Source organism: Mustelus asterias, chromosome 31 (assembly GCF_964213995.1).
Source record: "Mustelus asterias chromosome 31, sMusAst1.hap1.1, whole genome shotgun sequence".
Taxonomy (NCBI): Eukaryota; Metazoa; Chordata; class Chondrichthyes; order Carcharhiniformes; family Triakidae; genus Mustelus; species Mustelus asterias.
This window is the reverse complement of record NC_135831.1, coordinates 12,058,097-12,082,869: the sequence shown is the minus strand read 5'-3', so window position 1 is coordinate 12,082,869 and position 24,773 is coordinate 12,058,097.

The following is a 24,773-nucleotide window of genomic DNA, read 5'->3' as shown; positions in this document are numbered from 1 at the left end:
CACCCTAACCAGCACGTCTTTCAGACTGTGGGAGGAAACCTGAGCACCCGGAGGAAACCCACGCAGACACGGGGAGAAAGTGCAAACTCCACACAGACAGTGACCCAAGCCGGGAATTGGGCCCGGTTCCCTGGCGCTGTGAGGCAGCAGTGCTAAGCACTGTGCCACCGTGTCGTCCTCTGTAGCACAACCTATCTCTCTGTGTTTGATAACTGTCTTCACCTAAGACCCATTGCTGAACATGCAGCACCGGTTTGGAATGTTGGACACACCAAAGAGCTCAAAAGTTTTTTTTAATTCATTCATGGGACATGGGCGTCGCTGGCTGGCCAGCCTTTATTGCGAGTTTGCGGATGACACGAAGATGGCTGGACTTGCGGATAGCGATGAGCATTGTCAGGTAATACAGCAGGATGTAGATAGGCTGGAAAATTGGGCGGAGAGGTGGCAGATGGAGTTTAATCCGGATAAATGCGAAGTGATGCATTTTGGAAGAAATGATGTCGGGAGGAGTTATACAATAAATGGCAGAGCCATCAAGAGTATAGAAACCCAGAGGGACCTAGGTGTGCAAGTCCACAAATCCTTGAAGGTGGCAACACAGGTGGAGAAGGTGGTGAAGAAGGCTTATGGTATGCTTGCCTTTATAGGACGGGGTATAGAGTATAAAAGCTGGAGTCTGATGATGCAGCTGTATAGAACGCTGGTTAGGCCACATTTGGAGTACTGCGTCCAGTTCTGGTCGCCGCACTACCAGAAGGACGTGGAGGCGTTAGAGAGAGTGCAGAGAAGGTTTACCAGGATGTTGCCTGGTATGGAGGGTCTTAGCTATGAGGAGAGATTGGGTAAACTGGGGTTGTTCTCCCTGGAAAGACAGAGAATGAGGGGAGATCTAATAGAGGTGTACAAGATTATGAAGGGGATAGATAGGGTGAACGGTGGGAAGCTTTTTCCCAGATCAGAACTGACGATCACGAGGGGTCACGGGCTCAAGGTGAGAGGGGCGAAGTGTAACTCAGATATTAGAGGGATGTTTTTTACACAGAGGGTGGTGGGGGCCTGGAATGCGCTGCCAAGTAGGGTGGTGGAGGCAGGCACGCTGACATCGTTTAAGACTTACCTGGATAGTCACATGAGCAGCCTGGGAATGGAGGGATACAAAGGATTGGTCTAGTTGGACCAAGGACCGGCACAGGCTTGGAGGGCCGAAGGGCCTGTTTCCTGTGCCGTACTGTTCTTTGTTCTTTGTACCCCTAGTTGCCCTTGGAGGGCAGTTGAGTATCAACCACATGGCTCTGGAGTCACAGGTAGGCCAGACCGGGTAAGGACGGCAGATTTCCTTCCCTAAAGGACATCAGTCAACCAGATGGGTTTTTCCAACAATGGTTTCATGGTCATCGGGAGATTCTTAATTCTAGGTTTTTGTTAATTGAATTTAAATTCCACCATCTGCTGTGGCGGGATTCGAACCCGAGTCCCCAAAACATTAGCTAAGTTTCTGGATTAATAGTCTGGCAAGAACACCACTCAGCCATCGCCTTCCCGAAGTGTTCAGAAATCAGATTGAAACTCATCGCCCGTAGAACAGACCAAAACTACTCTGACGTAGTTTTAAAAATCATATTCCTTTCTCAGAGTTACAAAGTCAACGCGCAGAGTGGAAAGGGCAAACCATGTTAGAATGTAACCAGTGACAAATTTGTATTTGGATATAATGTGACCAATGGGAACAAGATGTAAGGGTCAGCTGACCCAGTAAAACATGAAACCAATCACAGAGTGATGTAATAGTCAGCTGACCAGCTAACTCACTATAAATCAGAAACCTTGTAGAATTGTGGGGAGCTTAGAGTCATAGAGGTTTACAGCATGGAAACAGGCCCTTCGGCCCAACTTGTCCATGCCGCCCTTTTGTTTTTAAAACCCCGAAGCTAATCCCAATTGCCTGCATTTGGCCCATATCCCTCTATACCCATCGTACCCATGTAACTATCTAAATGCTTTTTAAAAGATAAAATTGTACCCGCCTCTGCTACTACCTCTGGCAGCTTGGTCCAGACACTCACCACCCTCTGTGTGTGAAAAAATTGCCCCTCTGGACACTTTTGTATCTCTCCCCTCTCACCTTAAACCTATACCCTCTAGTTTTAGACTCCCCTACCTTTGGGAAAAGATGTTGATTATCTACCTTGTCTATGCCCCTCATTATTTTATAGACCTCTATAAGGTCACCCCTCAGCCTCCTACACTCCAGAGAAAAAAGTCCCAGTCTATTCAGCCTCTCCTTATAACTCAATCCATCAAGTCCCAGTAGCATCCTCGTAAATCTTTTCTGCACTCTTTCTAGTTTAATAATATCCTTTCTATAATAGGGTGACCAGAATTGCACACAGTATTCCAAGTGTGGCCTTACCAATGTCTTGTACAACTTCAACAAGACGTCCCAACTCCTGTATTCAATGTTCTGACCGATGAAACCAAGCATGCCGAATGCCTTCTTCACCACTCTGTCCACCTGTGACTCCACTTTCAAGGAGCTATGAACATGTACCCCTAGATCTCTTTGTTCTGTGTCTCTCCCCAACGCCCGAACATCAACTGAGTAAGTCCTGCCCTGGTTCAATCTACCAAAATGCATCACCTCACATTGGCCCAGGGTGAGGCCCCAATTTTGGAGTCATGATGTTTCTTTATTAAACCCTTTTTTTGATTTATAAGTTGGAGTAAGTTTTGTTGTTGTTTTATGAGCTGCATTTTGAAGCGTTCCTTCTGAAGAAACAAATCATTCACCCATTTCCTTGCTTGCTCCAAAAACTAATTCATGGTCCCCACGAGCGAGGCATACTTGATCCAAGTTGACAAGAACAGGTATTACCTCTGATCTCAGGCTTAATCTTAGCCAAAGATCTGATATAATTAAACAGCTGAGTATATATCACCTGACTGAAGGGTGGGAGAAGCCTAATCAAAACATGGCTGGAACACGCTTGAATTTCACCTCCCTCTGCCACTAACTCTTGCCACAATCTCATGCAAATAAATACACGCTGGAACTAAGGAGAACAGGAGCCATTCCACAAATGAGACACTGAGCAAGTAGCCGACAGACAGACCAATCCCCTACTTGATAAAACTCAGAAATAGAACAAGAACAAACAAAGAAAACTATAGCACAGGAACAGGCCCTTCGGCCCTCCAAGCCTGTGCCAATCAAAATGCCCTAACTGAACTATAAAATAAACCTTTGGCCCTTACTCGGTCTGTGTCCCTCTATTCCCTCCCTATTCATGGACCTATCCAGATGCCCCTTAAATGTTGCTAATGTTCCAGGCACCCACCACTCTCTGCATGAAAAACTTCCCCCACACGACTCCCTTAAACTTTCCCCCTCTCACCTTGAACCTGTGACCCCTTGTAATTGACACTTCCACCCTGGGGAAAAAGCCTCTGGCTATCCACTCTGTCTGTGCCTCTCACCATTCTGTAGACCCTCTATGAGGTCTCCCCTCAGCTTCCATCTTTCCAGTGAAAACAATCCGAGTTTATCCAACCTCTCCTCATAGCCAACACCCTCGAGACCAGGCAACATCCTGGTGAACCTTCCTTGCACTCTCTCCAAAGTTTCCACTTCCTTCTGGTAGTGGTGACCAGAACTGCACAAAATACTCCAAATGTGGCCAAACCAAGGTTTTATATAGGATGTAAAAATAATTGAGGATTTAAGGAACATTTTTGTTTCAATTCATTTCATGGAATGAGTAAGCAGACAGATGAGCAGCTTAATTAGAAACAATCATAGAGTTTCACAGCACCGAGAGAGGCCCTTCAGCCCATCTTGTCCATGTCAGCCATTGAGTAACTCTCTATTCTAATCCCATTTCCCTGTACTTGGTCCATAGCTGGAATTGCGGATAGCGAAGAGCATTGTCGGGCAATACAGCAGGATACAGATAGGCTGGAAAATTGGGCGGAGAGGTGGCAGATGGAGTTTAATCCGGATAAATGCGAAGTGATGCATTTTGGAAGAAATAATGTAGGGAGGAGTTATACAATAAATGGCAGAGTCATCAGGAGTATAGAAATACAGAGGGACCTAGGTGTGCAAGTCCACAAATCCTTGAAGGTGGCAACACAGGTGGAGAAGGTGGTGAAGAAGGCATATGGTATGCTTGCCTTTATAGGACGGGGTATAGAGTATAAAAGCTGGAGTCTGATGTTGCAGCTGTATAGAACGCTGGTTAGGCCACATTTGGAGTACTGCGTCCAGTTCTGGTCGCCGCACTACCAGAAGGACGTGGAGGCATTGGAGAGAGTGCAGAGAAGGTTTACCAGGATGTTGCCTGGTATGGAGGGTCTTAGCTATGAGGAGAGATTGGGTAGACTGGGGTTGTTCTCCCTGGAAAGACGGAGAATGAGGGGAGATCTAATAGAGGTGTACAAGATTATGAAGGGTATAGATAGGGTGAACAGGGGGAAGCTTTTTCCCAGGTCAGAGGTGACGATCACGAGGGGTCACGGGCTCAACCTGAGAGGGGCGAAGTATAACTCAGACATCAGAGGGACGTTTTTTACACAGAGGGTGGTGGGGGCCTGGAATGCGCTGCCAAGTAGGGTGGTGGAGGCAGGCACGCTGACATCGTTTAAGACTTACCTGGATAGTCACATGAGCAGCCTGGGAATGGAGGGATACAAACAATTGGTCTAGTTGGACCAAGGAGCGGCACAGGCTTGGAGGGCCGAAGGGCCTGTTTCCTGTGCTGTACTGTTCTTTGTTCTTTGTTCTTTGTATGCTGTGACATTTCAAGTGGTCATCTAACAGTTTCTTAAATGTTATGAGGTTTCCTGCCTCTCCCACTCTTCCAGGCCGGGAGTTCCAGATTCCCACCACCCTTTGGGTGGAAGAGTTTTTTCTCAAATCCTCTTTAAATCCCCTGCCCTTCCCCTTAAATCTATGCCCCTCTGCTAAGGGGAAAAGTTCTTACCTATCCACCCTATCTAATCCACTCATACTCTTGTACACTTCAATCAGGTTGCCCCCTCAGTCTTCCCTGCTCCAAGGAAAACAACCCAAGCCTATCCAACCACTCTTCATAACTGAAATGCTCGATCCCAGGCAGCATCCTGGTGAATCTCCTCTGCACCCCCTCCACTGCAATCACATCCTTCCGATAGGGAGGTGAACTATTGCCCCATAAGTGATTGCCCCACAAGAGGAAACATTTGGTCTACATTTACTTTATCAATCCCTTTTAAAATTGTATATCCCTCGATCAGATCCCCCTCATCCTTCTAAACTCCAGCGAGTACAAACCCAAACTGTTTAATCTCTCCTCATACGTCAACCCTTTCATCCCCGGAATCAATCTGGTGAACCTCCTCTGAACTGCCTCCAGTGCCGCCACATCCTTCCTCACACAAGACCAAACCTGGATGCAATACTTGGACGCTCATATTTGGGCGGGATTTTACAGCTGCACTCATCCCAAAACTGTAAAACCCGCCCGAGATCAACAGACTTTCCCATTGTCCGTCCCACGGCCGCTCCGATTCCCGTGGCGGGCGGGCGGGCTGATAAAATTTCAGCCATTGCAGTATCGAATCATAGAATCCTACAGTGCAGAAGGAGGCCATTCAGCCCATCGAATCTGTACCGACAACAATCCCAGCCATACCCTATCCCCATAACCCCATGCATTTATCCCAGCTAGTCCCTCTGACACTAAGGGAGAATTTAGCATGGTCAATCCACCCAACCCGCACATCTTCCGACTGCGGGAGGAAACCCACACAGACACGGGGAGAACGTGCAAACTCCACACAGACAATGAACCTGGGTCCCTGGCGCTGTGAGGCAGCAGTGCTAACCACTGTGCCACCGTGCCGTCCCAAGCATTTGACAGGAGACACAAGGATTTAAAAAGAAAATGCCATGGCGCTATTTTCAAGATGAGCAGGGAAGTTAACCCCCTGTGTTCCTGATCAAATTTATCTCCTAATCAACGCCTCCAAACGGAAATGGGAACAGAAAATGCTGGTTAAACTCAGCAGATCCGGCAGCATCCGTGGAGAGTGGGAAAGAGTTATCGATTTCAAGTCCGATATGAAAGCAAGGTCGACCAGACAGTACCACGTCACTGTGTGTGGAAGCTTGCGATGCACACTTTGGCTGCTGTGATCCGTGCATTATAAACAGTGGCCACACTTTGAAAGGTTACTTGAGCAGGCTGTGAAGTCCCTTGAACTGCAAATCTTTCTTCTGTTGCTTTTTGGAGTGACGGTAATTGACTTGAGGAGTTGAGAGACATGACGACCACAAGCTTGGTCAAAGAAGCAGGTCTTAAGGAGTGTCTTAAAGGCGAAAAATGAGGTAGGAGAGGCGGAGAGGTGTGAGGAAGGAATTCCAGACCTTGGGACCCGGCCTCCAACTGAGGAATGATTAGGATTGGGAATGCGCACAAGGTCAGAGTCGAAGGATTGCAGATATCGGGGAGGGCTGGAGGAGTTTAAGCATTAGTCTCACCATAAGGTCCCCCATGCAAGGCTTCTCGAAAAAGTGAGAGGGCATGGGATCCAAGGGGCTGCTGCCCTGTGGATCCAGAACGGGCTTGCCCAAAGGAGGCAGAGAGTGGGTATAGATGGGTCTTTTTCTGAATGGAGGTCGGTCACCAGTGGTGTGCCCCAGGGATCTGTTCTGGGACCCTTGCTGTTTGTCATTTCATAAATGACCTGGATGAGGAAGCGGAGGGATGGGTTGGTAAGTTTGCCGACGACACAAAGGTTGGTGGGGTTGTGGATAGTCTGGAGGGATGTCAGAAGTTACAGAGGGACATAGATAGGATGCAAGACTGGGCGGAGAAGTGGCAGATGGACTTCAACCCAGATAAATGCGTCGTGGTCCATTTTGGCAGGTCAAATGGGATGAAGGAGTACAATATAAAGGGAAAGACTCTTAGTACGGTAGAGGATCAGAAGGACCTTGGGGTCCGGGTCCATAGGACTCTAAAATCGGCCCTGCAGGTGGAGGAGGCGGTTAAGAAGGTGTATGGTGTGCTGGCCTTTATCAATCGAGGGATTGAGTTCAGGAGTCCGGGGATAATGATGCAGCTATATAAGACCCTTGTCAGACCCCACTTGGAGTACTGTGCTCAGTTCTAGTCGCCTCATTACAGGAAGGATGTGGAAAAGATTGAAAGGGTGCAGAGGAGATTTACAAGGATGTTGCCTGGATCGAGTGGCATGCCTTATGAGGATAGGCTGAGGGAGCTCGGTCTTTTCTCCTTGGAGCGATGTAGGATGAGAGGAGACCTAACAGAGGTATATAAGATGTTGAGAGGCATAGATCGGGCGGACTCTCAGAGGCTTTTTCCCAGGGTGGAAATGGCTGCTACGACAGGACACAGGTTTAAGGTGCTGGAGGGTAGGTACAGGGGAAATGTTAGGGGGAAGTTTTTCACACAGAGGGTGGTGGGCAAGTGGAATCGGCTGCTGTCAGTGGTGGTGGAGGCAAACTCAATAGGGTATTTTAAGAGACTCCTGGATGAGTACATGGGACTTAATAGGACGGAGGGTTATAGGTAGGCCTAAAAGGTAGGGATATGTTCGGCACAACTTGTTGGGCTGAAGGGCCTGTTTTGTGCTGTAGTTTTCTATGTTTCTATGATCTATGTTTCTAAGTAGGCTTACATTAACACTACAATGGAGTTACTGTGAAAATCCCCACACTCCGGTGCCTGTTCGGGTATTTAGCATGGCCAAAGCACTGGGGCGTCACGATGGCACAGTGGTTAGCACTGCTGACTCACAGCGTCAGGGTTCGATCCCGGCTTGGGTCACTGTCTGTGCGGAGTTTGTACATTCTCCCTGTGTCTGTGTGGGATGCCTCCGGGTGTTCCGGTTTCCTCCCACAGTCTGAAAGACGTGCTGGTTAGGGTGCATTGGCTGTGCTAAATTCTCCACTCAGTGTTACCCGAACAGGCGCCGGAGTGTGGCCACTAGGGGATTTTCACTGTAACACCAAAGATGTGCGGGTTAGGTTGATTGGCCAGGTTAAAAAAATTGCCCCTTAGAGTCCTGAGATGCGTAGGTTAGAGGGATTAGTGGGTAAAATATGCGGGGTAGGGCCTGGGTGGGATTGTGGTCGGTGCAGACTCGATGGGCCGAATGGCCTCCTTCTGCACTGTAGGGTTTCTATGATTTCTATGACTTCATTGCAGTGTGAATGTAAGCCTAATTGTGACACTAATAAATAAACTTTAAAACTGAACCAGCACGTCTTTTGGACTGTGGGAGGAAACCAGAGCACCCGGAGGAAACCCACGCAGACACGGGGAGAACGTGCAGACTCCGCAGAGACAGTGACCCAAGCCGGGCCCCTGGCGCTGTGAGGCGGCAATGCATCCACTGTGCCACCCACGGAGATTACAGAGATTCCAACTCTGAAGAACAAAGAAAAGTACAGCACAGGAACAGGCCCTTCGGCCCTCCAAGCCCGTGCTGATCATGATGCCCGACTGAACTAAAAAATACACCTCCTGCCCTTCCTGGGTCCGTATCCCTCTATTCCCTCCCTATTCATGGACCCATCCAGCCTCTTCCTGCAACAAGAAAGACTTCCGCCCATGGATCACAATTCCTGGACCAGGCCACCATTCTGTCGCCAAGGTTACCGAGATGGGGTGGATGTGGAGGGGGGGGTAGGGGGGGGAAGGGGGGTAGTGTAAGGCCTGGAAGGGTTTGAATACCAGGAGAATTTTAAAACCAGGATGTTGCTTGACAAGGTTCAGTGCAGGTCAGCGACCAACAGGGAAGGTGGGGAGGGGGGGGGGGGGGAATGGATGGTGGGACAGGGACTTGCTGCGAGTTTAAGTGTGGGCAGCAGGGTCTTGGATACCCGTGGGTTTACAGAGGGTACAGCCATCATGCGAGCTGGCACCTCCACTGCGGTACTGAGGAAGTGCTGCCCTGCCTGAGGGAGGTGCCGGTTCCAGAAGGTTAACTGAGAACCCAGGCCCCAAGAACAGTTGCTGAGTTTCCGGGTTTAAAGTTGTTTTTAAGCTTATTTATTTTTGTCGCAAGTAGGCTTACATTAAACATTGCAATGAAGTTACTGTGAAAATCCCCTAGTGGCCACACTCTGGCGCCTGTTCGGGTAACACTGAGGGAGAATTTAGCACGGCCGGTGCACCCTAACCAGCACGTCTTTCGGACTGTGGGAGGAAACCGGAACACTCGGAGGAAACCCACGCAGACACGGGGAGAACGTGCAGACTCCACACAGACAGTGACCCAAGCCAGGAATCGAATCAGTAGTCTAGCGATAACATCACTAGGCCATCACATTCCGTGCTTCAGCAGATCAATGTTACTTCTTTTACTTTGCAAAAAAATATACTTTATTCATGTAAAATGCGAAAGGCACAGAGAGGTTTACAGCATTGACTCTTCCAGTGCCGCAGGAGGACTGAGGATGGGCAATAAACGCTGATATGGAGATGCCGGCGTTGGTTGGGCTTTAACCGGGTGTTGTTAGGCTCCTTGCTGCATTTAAATGCTGGCCAGCCAGCGACGCCCATGTCCCACAAATGAATAGAAACAAAACATTTCAAATTGTTATGACACTAAAAGTGATCACATTTTCCCCAGATGCACCCGAGCTGTAATGAGGGCAGTCTAAACATTTATCATGACAGGAAGTACTTTATTTTTCAAACCATATATGTATATATATATATCAGTTATACTACACACTGAGGTGCCAAAGTTACAGGCGCACAGTCCAGGCTGGGGGAGGGGGGGGACAGTCCAGGCTGGGGGAGGGGGGGGGGGGGGGCTTTTTTTCACGGTTACCAAGCCACGCACTCCCCTGGAAAATCATTTCCCATCGTTGCTGTGCTGCCTTGTGGTCCCCGTGTGGTTGTGGGCTGCGCTATTTAATGCAATCGCTGTGAAGATGTGAAGCCCGCTTTGCTTTTGTAGTTGTTTAATGGGGGCATCTGGAGGGTGAAGGAGCTGCGAAATCACAAAACACGTCGTGTTTGCCTCTGCGGTTCTGCCCTTTGCACTCAGCGATTGGCCGTGGAACGCAGCAAGAAGCGCCCAGCGCAGCAGCAGCTTGGTGTTTGATGCAGTTTCGCAGCCGATACGTGATTAGATACCGAGAAATTTCTGCCCACGCCCAGGGCTCGGTTTTAGAAGTCGCTCAAATCTTTATTTCCCATCATCTGCAGTGTGAGGTGAGGTGGGAGGAGGCTGGTGAGGTGCAGGACCCGGGCCATGTTCTGTCCTGTAGATTCTATACCCAACGATCCCAGAGAGGAAATAAAAATAAAATAAATCTAGATGCTGGAAATCTGCCATGAAAACAGAAAGTGCTGAAAAAACTCAGTGGGTCTGGCAGCGTCTGTGGAGAGAGGAACAGAGTAAAAGTTTCAGCTTGATGGTCTTTCATCAGGACTGGAAGAAGATGGGGATATAGCGGCTTTGACACAAGTGAAATGGAAACTGGGCGAAAAGGAAGGTTTGTCACAGTTGAGGGCCACCCCAGGGGAGTAACAGCGGCTCGGTGGAGCAGTGAAGTTGAATTCAATATAAATCTGTAACCGTGCAAACGTGGTGGACTTCTCTTAAAATAAAACCCATCTGGTTCACCGGTGCAGTCAGAGGCCATTCAGCCCATCGATTCTTCACCGACTCGCTTACTGAAGGCTCACACCCCAAATCTATCCCCGCAAACTCACACATTTACCATGGCCAATCCACCCAAGCAACACATCTTTGGACACTAAGGAGCAATTTAGCATGGCCAATCCACCTAACCTGTACATCTTGGGAAACTAAGGGTACATTTAGCATGGCCAATCCACCTAACCTGAACATCTTTGAACTGTGGGAAGGAACCGGAGGAAACCCACATGGACACACTGAGAATGTGCAAACTCCACACAGTCACCCAAGCCCGGAATTGAACCCGGGTCCCCGGTGCTCTGAGGCAGCAGTGCTAACCACCACTGAATGGCTTATTCCTGCTCCAATTTTGATTGCTCCCATGTTCATTCCACACTACATATGGGTTCTGATAAATCAAAGATGGTGTTCAGAATTTAACCGTCTCGCCCACCACGGGGGGGTGAGGGGGGAGGGGGGCGGTGAGGGATGGACCCTCGAAGCATCTGCTAGCCTTGGGCGGGATTTCATGGTATCGGGATGAGCAAGGTCGAAACAAGGGCACAATGAGTTGTCAGGACAGATAGAATCTGTTTTCAGTTGAGATCGGCAAGGGGAATTTGAAGATGAGATTGAGGCGGCGGGGCAGATAATATGAACTTGTTCTTCACAGCTGGTGGTACAGAGGGCCGATTTTCATCTGTTCCCACAACGGGACTTTCCCTGGAACAGACCGCTGACCTGTCGCATGTGGCTGAGAACTTGAGGGGCTTCACTCCACATTGAGGCTGTCTGACCCGGAATCTCTCCCCCTCTCACCGGCTTTTCATTCATTTTAGGGGACATGGGCATTGCTGGCTGGCCAGCATTTACTGCCCATAGAGGGGACAATGGGGAGGGAATGGAGTCTGCGGGGGGGAGAGTGGGGTCTATGGGGGGAGAGTGGGGTCTATGGGGGGAGAGTGGGGTCTATGGGGGGAGAGTGGGGTCTATGGGGGGAGAGTGGGGTCTATGGGGGGAGAGTGGGGTCTATGGGGGGAGAGTGGGGTCTATGGGGGGAGAGTGGGGTCTATGGGGGGAGAGTGGGGTCTATGGGGGGAGAGTGGGGTCTATGGGGGGAGAGTGGGGTCTATGGGGGAGAGTGGGGTCTATGGGGGGAGAGTGGGGTCTATGGGGGGAGAGTGGGGTCTATGGGGGAGAGTGGGGTCTATGGGGGGAGAGTGGGGTCTATGGGGGAAGAGTGGGGTCTATGGAGGGAGAGTGGGGTCTATGGGGGGAGAGTGGGGTCTATGGGGGGAGAGTGGGGTCTATGGGGGGAGAGTGGGGTCTATGGGGGGAGAGTGGGGTCTATGGGGGGAAAGAGTGGGGTCTATGGGGGGAAAAGAGTGGGGTCTATGGGGGGAGAGTGGGGTCTATGGGGGGAGAGTGGGGTCTATGGGGGAGAGTGGGGTCCATGGGGGGAGAGTGGGGTCTATGGGGGGAGAGTGGGGTCTATGGGGGGAGAGTGGGGTCTATGGGGGGAGAGTGGGGTCTATGGGGGGGAGAGTGGGGTCTATGGGGGGGAGAGTGGGGTCTATGGGGGGAGAGTGGGGTCTATGGGGGGAGAGTGGGGTCTATGGGGGGAGAGTGGGGTCTATGGGGGGAGAGTGGGGTCTATGGGGGGAGAGTGGGGTCTATGGGGGGGGAGTGGGGTTTATGGGGGGAGAGTGGGGTCTATGGGGGGGAAAGAGTGGGGTCTATGGGGGGGAAAGAGTGGGGTCTATGGGGGGAAAAGAGTGGGGTCTATGGGGGGAAAAGAGTGGGGTCTATGGGGGGGAAAGAGTGGGGTCTATGGGGGGAGAGTGGGGTCTATGGGGGGAAAGAGTGGGGTCTATGGGGGGGAAAGAGTGGGGCCTATGGGGGGGAAAGAGTGGGGTCTATGGGGGGGAAAGAGTGGGGTCTATGGGGGGGAAAGAGTGGGGTCTATGGGGGGAAAGAGTGGGGTCTATGGGGGGGAAAGAGTGGGGTCTATGGGGGAGAGTGGAGTCTATGGGGGAGAGTGGGGTCTATGGGGGGAGAGTGGGGTCTATGGGGGGAGAGTGGGGTCTATGGGGGAAGAGTTTGGTCTGTGGGGGGAGAGCGGGGTCTATGGGGGGAGAGCGGGGTCTATGGGGGGAGAGCGGGGTCTATGGGGGGAGAGCGGGGTCCATGGGGGGAGAGTGGGGTCCATGGGGGGAGAGTGGGGTCCATGGGGGGAGAGTGGGGTCCATGGGGGGAGAGTGGGGTCTATGGGGGGAGAATGGGGTCTATGGGGGGAGAATGGGGTCTATGGGGAAGAGAGTGGGGTCTATGGGGAAGAGAGTGGGGTCTATGGGGAAGAGAGTGGGGTCTATGGGGAAGAGAGTGGGGTCTATGGGGAAGAGAGTGGGGTCTATGGGGAAGAGAGTGGGGTCTATGGGGGGAGAGTAGGGTCTATGGGGGGAGAGTGGGGTCTATGGGGAAGAGAGTGGGGTCTATGGGGAAGAGAGTGGGGTCTATGGGGAAGAGAGTGGGGTCTATGGGGAAGAGAGTGGGGTCTATGGGGAAGAGAGTGGGGTCTATGGGGAGAGAGTGGGGTCTATGGGGAGAGAGTGGGGTCTATGGGGAGAGAGTGGGGTCTATGGGGAGAGAGTGGGGTCTATGGGGAGAGAGTGGGGTCTATGGGGAAGAGAGTGGGGTCTATGGGGAGAGAGTGGGGTCTCTGGGGAGAGAATGGGTTCTCTCCAAAGCTTCCACATCCTTCTGGTGGTGTGGTGACCAGAACCACACGCAATACTCCAAATGCGGCCTAACCGAGGTTTTATACAGCTGCAACACGATTTGCCAACTCCTGTACTCAGTGCCCCGGCCGATGAAGGCAAGCATTCCATTTGCCTTCTTAAAGCCTTCAAGGGGAGGTGATGGCCGAGTGGAATTATTGCTGGACTCTTCACGTTCAGTGGACACACACTTCGTGTTCCTAAGGGTTCTGCCATTTATAGCATAATTCACAACTAAATTTGATCCTTCAAAATGCATAGTCTATACGGAGGGGAGTGAGGTCTGTGAGTAAGTGGAATAGATTCTATAGGGGTGAAGAGAGGAATCTGTGGGGGTGGGGAGTGGGATCTGGGGGGTAGGGATTGGAGTCTGTGGGGGTGGGGAGTGGAGTGTGTAGGGGTGGGGCTATGGGGAGGGGGAGTGCAGCCAATGGGGAAAGGGAGAGGATCTATGGGGGAGCGGAGAGGAGTCTGTGAGGAAGGGAGTTTGGCCTATGGGGTTGGGAGTTGATCCACTCCAGTCACCCTCACATCCGCTCCCAATGGATGGGTGGGGGGAGGGTTTGGGGGTGGGGGGGGGGGGGGGGGGGAGGTGGGGGGCACTGGGGGGATGCGCAGAGGCAGGTCTTGCAGAGACCTCCTTCATTCACAACCAGATGGAGCTGCCAAAAAAGGAGGAGCTACCTCAGGACCCCATTTGGACCCTCGCGATGTCTCCGCCATGCGGATTGATCAAAGAGGATTGCGGTCCTGCCCCCGACAGCCAGTCCCGCCTGGTAACCCATCTCCATCTGACATCACGCTGTAACATATCGAGGTTACCGTGGTGTTCACTCAGAGAGAGTTCCTCGCCCCGAGTTACGGATTACTGGGCAGCAGCCAGTCTGGACCCTCCAACCGCAGGGGCTCCTCCACGTCTCAGTGCTCAGTGGCATTAGTGTCAGAGTGAGAGTGTGGTCTGACATTGTGGACGCCTCAGTCACTGTCCTGCACAGACGCTGCAGAAAGATAGACACATTCCTCTGCACAGTCCAGCAAAACACGCTCACTTCTCTCTCTCCCTCACCTCAATGATGTTTATTCAAAGTTTATTTATTATTGTCACAAGCAGGCTGACATTAACACTGTGAAAATCGCCACACTCTGGCACCTATTCGGGTAACACTGAGGGAGAATTTAGCACGGCCAATGCACCCTAACCAGCACGTCTTTCCCACTGTGGGAGGAAACCGGAGCACCCGGAGGAAACCCATGCAGACACGGGAAGAACGTGCAAACTCCACACAGACTGTACCCCAAGCCAGGAATCGAACCTGGGTCCCTGGCGCTGTGGAAGCATCAGTGCTAACCACTGTCCGATGCACTCTGGTAGCAAACCCTTTATGCAAAGTCTGCTGCCACCCTTGATAAAGAGGCAAGCAAGGCAAACAAATCTCCACGCCAGGTTTTTGGGGTCGGACAGAGAGAGGACACATCCCCTTTTCTTCCCTTGTTGCCCCCTGTGGTGCCTTACCCTGATCTTGTGGCTTGTTGTCTTCTGGGTCTTTTCCTTTCTTTAATATATATATTATTACTCCTGTTAGTTTTTTCTTATGCGGGGAAGAGAGAAACAGGGTGATGGTCTGGGCTCTGCTGTATTTTAGGTAGTTGGGGCGGGGGGGGGAGGTGGCTGTTGAGATGGTGTGTGTCGGGGGAAGGGCTGTTAGGTTGGGGGTTTATGTGTTTCTGGAGATTGGGGTGGATGTCAAGGTTGTGTGTGTGTGTTGGAGAATTTTTGGGGGAGTTTCTTGGCTGGGGAGGTTTTGTGTCTGTTGCTGAGTCAGACTCTGTTTTTTTTCGGGGGGCGGGGGGCGGTAGCAGGTGAGCTACTGGAGGGGAGGTCAGGCAGCAGGGGGAAAATGTCCTGGGGGTTTCCTGATCGGGATGTTGGTAGGTAGGTTGTGGATTAGAGGGTGGTTTGTTGTCTTCCCATGTCTTGGGTAGTTTTGCTATGTGTTTCTGTTAAGGTGGATGGAGTGCGGGGGTCTCGGAACTGGTGGGAAAGGGTGACTTTTTATTTGTGGGTGTTTTATGTTATGGTGGGCAAGACGGTGTGGTGTGGATTCCGGTAGTATGTATCGGATTGGTGTGGGGGCACTCGTTGGCGGAGCGAGGTGGGGGTGAAGGGGCATCCTCGTTTATCCGGATGGCTTATGGGTTTGGCCTGAGGCAAGAACTCCTGTTGGCCGTACAAAGATGACTTCTTTGACCATTTCTTTCTTTCTTTATTAATTAGTGTTCCAAGTAGACTTACATTAGCAATGTAATGGAGTTACTGTGGAAGGGTATGCTGAGGGAGAATTTAGCATGACCAGTCCACCTAACCTACATATCTTTGGACTAAAAGATATGAGGAGAGGAAACCGGAGCACCCGGAGGAGACCCACGCAGACACAGGGAGAAGGTGCAGACTCCACGTAGACAGTGATCTGAGCCGGGAATCGAAGACAGGCCCCTGGTGCTGTGAGGCAGCAGTGCTCAACAATGTGCTGTTGGACCGACCGATAAATGAATGATTTCACATTAATTACACTATTTTAAAGTGATCCGGGGGCTTAGGGGAATTTATTTTGTCAGTGATGGTAAGTTACCCTGTGTCCAGGGTTCTTTCCATTGCTCAAGCCGATTCGGGAAGTACAGACATTTGCATTTTTAAGGGAGAGAACCTTTTGTTACCAAAAGAAAAAATGCTGGAAAATCTCAGCAGGACTGGCAACATCTGTCAGGAGAGAAAAGAGCTGACGTCTCGAGTCCTGATGACCCTTTGTCAAAGTTAAAAGGCAGAGAAAGTGGGAGATATTTATACTGCAGGGGGAGGGAATCAAAGCTGAGTCATAGCCACAGAAACCAGGGGAAAGGCTGCTAATGGCTGTCACAGTAAGAAGTTTAACAACACCAGGTTAAAGTCCAACAGGTTTATTTGGTAGCAAAAGCCACACAAGCTTTCGGAGCTGCAAGCCCCTTCTTCAGGTGAGTGGGAATTCTGTTCACAAACAGAGCATATAAAGACACAGACTCAATTTACATGAATAATGGTTGGAATGCGAATACTTACAACTAATCAAGTCTTTAAGAAACGTTGTTTTGGGGCCCCTTTAATCCACAACCTACCAACCAACATCCCGATCAGGAAACCCCCAGAACAACTCACATTGTTTTGTTTCTTAAAGACTTGATCAGTTGTAAGTATTCGCATTCCAACCATTATTCATGTAAATTGAGTTTGTGTCTTTATATGCTCTGTTTGTGAACAGAATTCCCACTCACCTGAAGAAGGGGCTTGGAGCTCCGAAAGCTTGTGTGGCTTTTGCTACCAAATAAACCTGTTGGACTTTAACCTGGTGTTGTTAAACTTCTTACTGTGTTTACCCCAGTCCAACATCTCCACACAATGGCTGTCCACAGAGAGAATAAAGGTTGTGAATGGCCAAATGTCAGAGAAGCTGTGAGAGATGGAGATGTTGGGGGGAGGGTGGGGGGAGGGTTTGGAATGAGACAGGGGTAGGTAAAAGGGGAAGTGGGGGTGGGAGAAAAGGTAAGAAAAGGATGGATAAAAAGGGGGGAAAGAGTGGGGGGGGAAGAAAAATGAAGAAAGACGATAAAGAAATAAAAGGTAGAGAACAGTTAAAAATTAAATAAAATAGAACGAAAACAAAGGGGTGGAGGTGGGGTCGAGCGAATCATCTGAAGTTGTTGAATTCGATGTTGAGACCGGAAGGCTGTAAAGAGCCCAGTCGGAAGATGAGATGCTGTTCCTCCAGTTTGCGTTGAGCTTCACTGGAACATTGCAGCAGGGCCAAGGACCAAGTCAAGGACGAACCCTTTTGTTGGTTGCAACAAGCTCACCTGGTCCAAATTTCTCTTATTGTTTCCGCTGATCGAATGCTTAAAGATTTGCAATTTTTATTCTTTTTTTAAATTAATTCATGGGACATGGGCGTCGCTGGCTGGGCAGCATTTATTGCCCATCCCTAGTTGCCCGAGGGCAGTTGTGAGTCACCCACATTGCTGTGGCTCTGGAGTCACATGTAGGCCAGACCGGGTAAGGACGGCAGATTTCCTTCCCTAAAGGACATTAGTGAAACAGATGGGTTTTTGCAACAACAGACAATAGTTTCATGGTCAACAGTAAATTCTTAATTCCAGATTTTTTAATTGAACTCAAATTCCAAATGCGAACCTGGTTCTCCAGAACATTAGTTGAGTTTCTGGATTCACAGTCGAGCAACAATACCAGCAGGCCATCACCTCCCCAATTTTCCTCGACCTGCCTGTGCCGTGTATAGGGTCACATGTGGCCAGTATGTTCTCCATTTTATTTCTTGCTTGAAAAGTTACAGGTTTATATTTTTGTTTTCAGGATTATTTTGATCGTCCTAATCGGTTCCCCTTCGTTTCGGATTATCCCCATCGATTAAGGTGAACCTATATCGAGCCGCGGACCGTGTCGAGGGGACCGTCTGAGAGTTTTTATTTTTCTGTGGATGTAAAAGATTCACTCACCCTCGGGCTGCAGAAGGTCGAGACCAGGTCCGGCTGAAGTTCATTTCGCTCCCACTGTCCCCTGCCCGGGGCTGGATCTGGAGAATGCCAGGCCATTCTCACCTTTCCCCTCTGTTAGAATGTAACCGGTGACAATTTTGTATTGGATGTAATGTGACCAATGGGAGCAGGATGTAAGGGTCAGCTGACCCAGTAAACCATGGAACCAATTACAGAGTGATGTAATAGTCAGCTGACCAGCTAACTCACTATAAATCAGAAACTGTGTGGCATTGTGGGGAGCTTAGAGCAGCCCAGGGTGAGGTCTCAAGTTTGGAGTAATGATGTTCCTTTATTAAAACTTTCTTTGATTTATAAGTCGGAGTAAGTTTTGTTGTTTTATTAGTTGCATTTTGAAGTGTTCCTTCTGAAGAAACACTCTCCAGTAGATCCCAACTGGGGTTTAATATTGCCTATGTAGCTTGCATCCATGACAAAGTCAACTGCACACACACACTCTCACACACACATGCACACTCTCACACTCTCACACATGCACACACTCACACGCACACACTCACACGCACTCATACACGCATTCATACACACACACACTCACACGCACACACTCATAACTCACACACACTCATAACTCACACACACTCACAACTCACACACACTCACAACTCACACACACACACTCACTCACATACACACGCACACACACGCACTCGTACACACATTCATACACACACACTCTCACACACACTCACAACTCACACACACTCACAACTCACACACACACACACTCACACACTCACACACGCACTCGTACACACATTCATACACACACACACACTCTTACACGCACACACTCACAACTCACGCGCGTGCACACACACACATTCACACACACTCACACACACCCACACACACTCACACACACACTCACACACGCTCTCTCACACACACACACACACAGACACACACATTCGCACACACTCACACACACTCACACACACACACTCACAACTCACACATACACACACTGAAACACACCTACACACACACTCACACACGCTCTCTCTCACACACACACATTCACAGACACTCACACACACCCACACACACACTCACACACACTCTCTCACACACACACAGACACACACTCACACACACACACACATACACAAAAGCACACACATGTGCACTCACACACAGTCATACACACACACACGCACTCACACACACACGCACTCACATACACACATACATAAACACACACGCTCTCTCACACACACAGACGCACACCCAGTCACACACACGCACTCATGCACACACACTCACACTCATACACACACACACACACGCATACTCACACTCACACACACACTCATACACACACACACACGCATACTCACACTCACACACACACTCATACACACACACACACAAATATTCATATACACACGCACACACACCCACACACACTCACACACATACACACACACTCACACACCCATTCACACACACACTCACACATACACATACCCATTCACACACACACACTCACACACACACACGCACACTCACACACACTCTCACACACACTCACACACACACACACGCTCACACACACTCACACACACACCCACACTCACACACACTCACACATACACACACCCATTCACACACACACACACACACTCACACACACACACTCACACACACTCTCACACACACACGCACACTCACACACACTCACACACACTGACACACACACTCACACACTCTCACACACACGCTCACACTCTCACATACACTCACACACACTCTCACACACACTCACACACACACTCTCACACACACACACACACACACACACGCACTCACACACACACATACATAAACACACACGCTCTCTCACACACACAGACGCACACCCAGTCACACACACACACACACGCACTCATGCACACACACTCACACTCATACACACACACACACGCATACTCACACTCACACACACACTCATACACACACACACACAAATATTCATATACACACGCACACACACACCCACACACACACTCACACATACACACACACTCACACACCCATTCACACACACACTCACACACTCACACATACACATACCCATTCACACACACACACTCACACACACACACTCACACACACACACTCACACGCACTCTCACACACACACTCACACACGCACACTCACACACACTCTCACACACACACACACACACACACGCTCACACACACTCACACTCACACACACACCCACACTCACACACACTCACACACACTCACACATACACACACCCATTCACACACACACACACACTCACACACACACACGCACACTCACACTCACACACACACACACACTCACACATACGCACACCCATTCACACACACACACACACACACATACACACGCACACTCACTCTCACACACACACACACTCACATACACACACACACACTCACACACACTCTCACATACACACACACTCACACACACACACTCACACACACTGACACACACACACACGCTCACACACACACACACACACACTCTCACACACAACACACACACACACTCTCACATACACACACACATACGCACACACTCACACACACTCACACACACACTCTCACATACACACACACACTCACACACACACACACACTCTCACATACACACACACACACTCACACACACTCTCACATACACACACACTCACACACACACACTCACACACACTCACACACACACACTCTCACATACACACACACTCATGCACATGCACACTCGCACCCACACACACTCACACACACGCTCACACATGCACTCACACACACATTCATACACACACACTCACACACTCTCACACACACAAACACTCACACAGTTTCACACACACAAACACACACACAAACACACACAGGCTCACACACACAAACTCACACACAAACTCACGCACACGCACCTATTAAATTCTAAACTCAACTCCCTCTCGCAGTAAAAACCAATTTGCCCGTTACTGCCTTATTTTCAACCAAGGGAGTACAGCGAAGGTTTACCAGGCTGATTCCTGGGATGGCAGGTCTGTCATATGAGGAGAGACTAAGTTAGTTAGGGTTATATTCACTGGAGTTTAGAAGAGTGAGAGGGGATCTCATAGAAATTAATAAAATTCTAACAGGATTAGACAGGGTAGATTCAGAAAGAATGTTCCCGATGGTGGGAGAGTCCAGAACTAGGGGGTCATAGTTTGAGGATAAGGGGTAAAGCTTTTAGAACTGAGGTGAGGAGAAATTTCCTCACCCAGAGGGTGGTGAATGTGTGGAATTCACTCCCACAGAAAGTAGTTGAGGCCAAAATATTGTCTGATTTCCAGAAGAAATTAGATACAACTCTTGGGGCTAAAGGGATCAAGGGATACGGGAGGAAGAAGGGGGATCAGGATCTTGAATTTGATGATCAGCCATGATCAAAATGAATGGTGCAGCAGGCTCGAAGGGCCGAATGGCCTCCTCCAGCTTCTAGTTCTGATGTTTCTATGCAACCGCGACTTGCATGCTGTCTCAAAAAGAGAATTCACCAAGGCTGGCTGTGAATGATTCGGACCTGCCCACCACAGTTTGTTCTGAATATCGAGGGCAGCCTCTGGTTTGCTGTTGTTATGGAGACAGTGTCAAGATGCAGCTTTCTGCATCGAGAGTGTTCCTTCCACTCGGATCGCAGGTTTAACTCACCCTGAGTGCTTGTGACACACACCCACATCTCACATCAGGACTAGAGCCGCAGTGACGGTTGCAGTAAGCTCGCTGACACAGTTTCACAGGTCATAGTATGATGAGCTCCAAGTTGTGGCTTGCACGATGCATACCCAGGCTGCACACTGGCAAACGAGGCCAATGCTTACTCATGCACACGTAGAAAGCATTGAGTAACTGGATGTGAGAGAGGTGAAGTGTAGCAGTTCATTATTGCATTCTGATGGGGACTCGTCGAGTTTGCTCCGCCATTCGATCATGGCTGATAAGCTCCTCATCCCCATTTTCCTGCCTTCTCCCCATAACCCTTCAACCCATCACCAATTAAAAATCTGTCTCACTCCTCCTTAAATTTACTCAGTGTCCCAGCATCCACCGCACTTTGGGGCAGCGAATTCCACAGATTCACAACCCTTTGGGAGAAGTAGTTTCTCCTCAACTCTGTTTTAAATTTGCTGCCCCTTATCCTAAGACTGTGACCTCTCGTCCTAGAATGTCCCTCAAGAAACCATAGAAACCCTGCAGTGCAGAAGGAGGCCATTCGGCCCACCGAGTCTGCACCGACCACAATCCCACCCAGGCCCTACCCCCATATCCCTACACATTTACCCGCTAATCCCTCTAACCTACCCATCTCAAGACACTAAGGGGCAATTTTAGCATGGCCAATCAACCTAACCCGCACATCTTTGGACTGTGGGAGGAAACTGGAGCACCCGGAGGAAACCCACGCAGACACGGGTAGAATGTGCAAACTCCACACAGACAGTGACCCAAGCCGGGAATTGAACCCAGGTCCCTGGAGCTGTGAAGCAGCAGTGCTAACTACTGTTCTACCGTGCCGCTCCACGTCTACTTTATCCATGCCTTTTATCATCTCGTATACCTCAATTTGATCTCCCCTCATTCCTCTAAATTTCAGAGAGTATCGGCCTAAACTGTTCAATCTCTCTTCATCCGGCAAACCCTCTCGTGTCGAGAATGTGGGAGAAGTGAAGTGACAGCGATTCGTTATTGCACTCTGATGGGAACCCGAATCTAAGTGTTTAAATTCCTGTAAACATGGGTGGCTCAGTGATTAGCACTGCTGGAGACCTGGGTTCGATTCCCAGCTCGGGTCACTGTCTGTGCGGAGTCTGCACGTTCTCCCCGTGTCTGCGTGGGTTTCCTCCGGCTTCCTCCTACAATGCCAAGATGTGCCGGTTAGGTGGAACTCCAACCTGCCCTGTAGAGCGGGAACCAGAGGCTCTCCATCTGCTTGGGGACCAAGCAACGGCCTCCAGCAATCCTCCACCGGAATCCTACTGAGCCCTCCCATGTAAGTGAGCAAGAAGCACAAGGTCTTGCAACTCACGAAGATTGGGAGGAGGAGGGGGAGTGGCTGGTACATATTCAATGTACATGTCCCATCGGGCGAACAGTACATAACTATAGAAATAGGGGGAGACATGGATTGCAACTGGTACATAGCCCACCACATCTCTTCTCCCCCCCTCCCCCCAGCCAACCACCGCACCACCCCCCCCCCCCCCGCCCCGCCCCCCCCCCCCGCCCCGCCAACCATTTCATTTTAGAAAGATGATAGACAAAGGTCAGTCGCACACTGATTTGTTACGCAGTCTGAGACCTTTGGTTTGCTGATACATCCTGAGTGTGTGACTTTGCCAGTTGGCTGCGCTCTGGACGATCTTAGAATCAAAGAATCCCTACAGTGCAGAAGGAGGCCATTCAGCCCATCGAGTCTGCACCGACCACAATCCCACCCAGGTCCTATCCCCATAACCCCACATATTTATCCTGCTAATCCCCCGACACTAGGGTCAATTCATCATGGCCAATCAACCTAACCCGCACATCTTTGGACTGTGCGAGGAAACCGGAGCACCCGGAGGAAACCCACGCAGACACGGGGAGAATGTGCAAACTCCACACAGACAGTGACCGAAGGCTGGAATTGAGCCCGGGCCCCTGGCGCTGTGAGGCATCAGTGCTAACCACTCAGTATGGATGAGCTGGGGTGGTCCATGGGTGTGCCTGGTGGGTGCGGGGCTTGTTACGGAGCTTGCATTTCCCCTGATGTCAGGGGGGCCAGTGCGGTCGGGCCCAATGGCTGGGGTACTGGTGCCTTCTACTGGAGCTGATGAATTGCCCCTTAGTGTACCGGGATGAGTAGGTTAGAGGGATTAGCGGGGTAAATCTGTGGGGTTATGGGGATAGGGCCTGGGTGGGATTGGGGTCGGTGCAGACTCGATGGGCCAAATGGCCTCTTTCTGCACTGTAGGGATTCTATGATTCTATGAGGACAGTCCCTCTATCATCATGATGTCTATGTCACCCTCGTGATCTGCCTGATCTGTAGTGGGCATGAAGGCTCTGGAAAGATGATGATGAGATTGAAGCGTGGTAGCTTTCGCTGCAAGTCCTGTAGACGCAGTGTGGCACAGACTGTCTTTTAGGGTAGTTGGAAGTGGCTGATGATTCATTTCAGCAGTTACCAGATGACCACATGTGAAGTCACAAAGTTTCACACAGGCGAAGGCTAGAGCGAGGAGATCCTTTTCAATCTGAGTGTAACGAGTCTCAGTGACACTGAGTGCCCTTGAAGCAGAGGCGATAGGTCCGCCATTCCAGATGGAGCTAGAAATCATAGAATCATAGAAACCCTACAGCACAAAAAGAGGCCATTCGGCCCATCGAGTCTGCACCGACCACAATCCCACCCAGGCCCTACCCCCATATCCCTATATATTTACCCACGAATCCCTCTAACCTACGCATCTCAGGACACTAAGGGGCAATTTTAACCTGGCCAATTCCCCGAGCTGGGAATCGAACCCAGGTCCCTGGAGCTGTGAAGCAGCAGTGCTAACCACTGTGCTACCATGCCGCCCCAACCACTGTGCTACCCTGCCGCCCCAACCACTGTGCTACCCTGCCACCCCACGGCAGAGCTGTGCCAACTCTGGGAGGAGTCTGCTGATAGGAGTAGGGCTGCTTGAACAT